Here is a 2974-nt window from a genome sequence, read left to right as displayed (position 1 = left end):
CTCTTTTTTTTTTTTTTTTTTGAGACGGAGTCTCGCTGTGTCGCCCAGGCTGGAGTGCAGTGGCTGGATCTCAGCTCACTGCAAGCTCCACCTCCCGGGTTTATGCCATTCTCCTGCCTCAGCCTCCCGAGTAGCTGGGACTACAGGCGCCCGCCACCTCGCCCGGGTAGTTTTTTGTATTTTTTAGTAGAGACGGGGTTTCACTGTGTTAGCCAGGATGGTCTCGATCTCCTGACCTCGTGATCCGCCCGTCTCGGCCTCCCAAAGTGCTGGGATTACAGGCTTGAGCCACCGCGCCCGGCCAGAAAAAAACTTCTCTATGCTGTACACATATATGATGTGGAATAAATGAGTAGCACATGCAAAACATTTAGCCTGGCACATGATGAATGCTAAAAGGTTTGCTGTTGTTCTTGGCTGTCGTTGACCATGTATTCTCATCTCCTAACACAGTGCCTGGCATGTAGCAGTTGCTCAATAAATGAATAAAATGGCAACAATTACTACCTCCTCTCTCCACCCCAGCTCCAGGAATATTCCTGTTTGGAATCCTAGTTGAAACTCCAGGTATAACACCTATTTGCAGTTTCCATTCCCCTGGTATTTCCTCTGGAAAGCAGGGACCCAAGGAAGGGTTCTGTCTAAATTAAGTCCCTATCCTCCTCCTCACCTGACCCCAAAGACTTGGCAACACAGGGCATCTTGAATCAGCAACCACTAAGCATAGAGAAGCCAGAGCTTCACCACCAGCAATCCCTTTGTTTCTTACCTTCCTTTCTCTGGCTCTAGCTGTCATCTCTGTTACCAGGAACTAGGATTCCTCAACTGGGCCTCTGCCTCCTTGTCCTGCACCTTTGGACATGCGTGTCTGGGACAGACCTCAGGTCTCCTGTTCTCAGTCCATTGAATCTGCTGATACACCAGACAGAAGTTCAGAGGCATTCAGGCTCCAACTGACATTCTTTTTTTTTTTTTTTGAGACGGAGTCTCGCTCTGTCGCCCAGGCTGGAGTGCAGTGGCCTAATCTCAGCTCACTGCAAGCTCCGCCTCCCAGGTTCACACCATTCTCCCGCCTCAGCCTCCCGAGTAGCTGGGACTACAGGCACCCGCCACCTCGCCCGGCTAGTTTTTTTGTATTTTTTAGTAGAGACGAGGTTTCACCGTGTTAGCCAGGATGGTCTTGATCTCCTAACCTCGTGATCTGCCCGTCTCGGCCTCCCAAAGTGCTGGGATTACAGGCTTGAGCCACCACGCCCAGCATCAACTGCCATTCTTGATGTGTGAGTCAGGCAAGTCACTTAACCTTTCTGAGCCTCCAGGTTTTGGTACAATAATATAGAGAGCTGGGTGAGACTCCATGGTGCAAAGCCGCACAGAGACAATTCTCTTGGGCTCCCTTCCCTGTAGCAGCAGCCTGACCTGGGAGATGGAATAGAGCAGGGTCTAAGCTGAATGCCTTGAGGTCTCCATAGTTTGAGATCCTGAGGGCACCAGGGAAGAGGGGTGGGCTGCAGAGCCATAGAAAAATGAGTGACTTGGAGGCATGAGCAGACACCCTTCTACCATGGGACAAGCAGGGCACCAGGAGTGTGGCTCGAAGTTGCCGTGGTTCCCCCTCATATGCAGCTGCTGAAATTGGGTTGGGCAAAAAGAACAACTCACTCCCCCCGCCCTGTCTGAGCAGAGAAAGTAAGCTTTGTAACTCCCAGAGGAGGGGCCAGCAGGACCCAAAGTCACAAATGCCCCCTTTCTCTATCCCCAGGAGACCCACATATACCCGTGACCCCTCTGCACGAGGCCATGGTTCTGAAGTCTCCATCCTCAACAGAGAGCAGCAGAGACCAAGTGAGGGTCTAGCACCTAGAACGATGGAACTTGCAGGACAAGCCAGCGCTAAACAGGGAGGGAACTCAGAGCCTCTGTGGGCTAGAACGGGAACGCCTCGAGGAGTGGCTTCCTCTGCCCTCCTGTTGATATGTACTTATCCTGGGCTGCCTTTGGTGCTCAAACCTTAGTTATGAAAAATGTTATTATTATAACAGCACAGTACCACCTCCCACCCACCTCCGCGACTAAACAGGAAGTGTCTGGCAGGTAGAGGCCTGTTTTGCACCCCTATGGACAAACCCCTCCCCCAGCACCCACTCACTCATTCCTTCACTCACAAATATTTATTAAGCACTGATGTAGTTGCCAGGAGGCCTGAGGCTTATCCTTTAGGGGTGTCAGCTGCTAAATCTCCAGAACCTTGGCCTCCCAGATTCCCAAAGGTAAAATTTCCTCCACTCCATCCCAGAAGGGAGGATGGGATCCAGTTAGGGCCTGTAAGGAGAAGCCACCAGCTTCATGCTTGCAAAGGAAAACCACTTCCCCCTTTTTCTTGCCTCAGTTCCAGGGGTGTGATGGCCCCATGGAAAATTCACAGGCAGGTCTTGGAATCTCTACCAGGGAGTTAGCCCAGGCTCCATTCAGGGAAAGCCCTGCCACCGAGACCAGACCTGCATCCAGGGAAACGTGTCCAAGGCCATCGATGTACAAAGGCTTAGGCAACCAGAGACTCTGACCAACCAGGGCCTCTCACACTGGCCTGGAATTACTCTCAGCTTCGTGACCAGCCGGCAAAGACATCAGGCCTGGGGCCACAGAGCCAAGATTCCAAAGAGAAAATTCCAAGGCAAATATCTCAAGGGTTTCCAAGGACTGTCTCCCCACTTCCCAAAACTCCCTTCCACAGCATCCCAGAGTCTTTCCCCTCCTGTAATTTAACCTTGTGCTTCCCAGACTCCTGCCCTTGGTGCTGATATTCCCTAAACCCAGAATATCCTGCCTCTAGTCCCACACCCAAATCCTACCCACCTCAATGCTAGCTCCAATGCCACCTCCTCCAAGAAGTCTTCTCTGATCCTCTCAGTGAGGAAGGTCTCTCTCCCTCCTTTAAATACCAAAGTCCAGGCCTCTTCTGTGGCTGTGGACA

Source organism: Piliocolobus tephrosceles, chromosome 16, assembly GCF_002776525.5.
Source record: "Piliocolobus tephrosceles isolate RC106 chromosome 16, ASM277652v3, whole genome shotgun sequence".
Lineage (NCBI taxonomy): Eukaryota > Metazoa > Chordata > Mammalia > Primates > Cercopithecidae > Piliocolobus > Piliocolobus tephrosceles.
Note: the sequence above shows the minus strand (reverse complement) of the source record.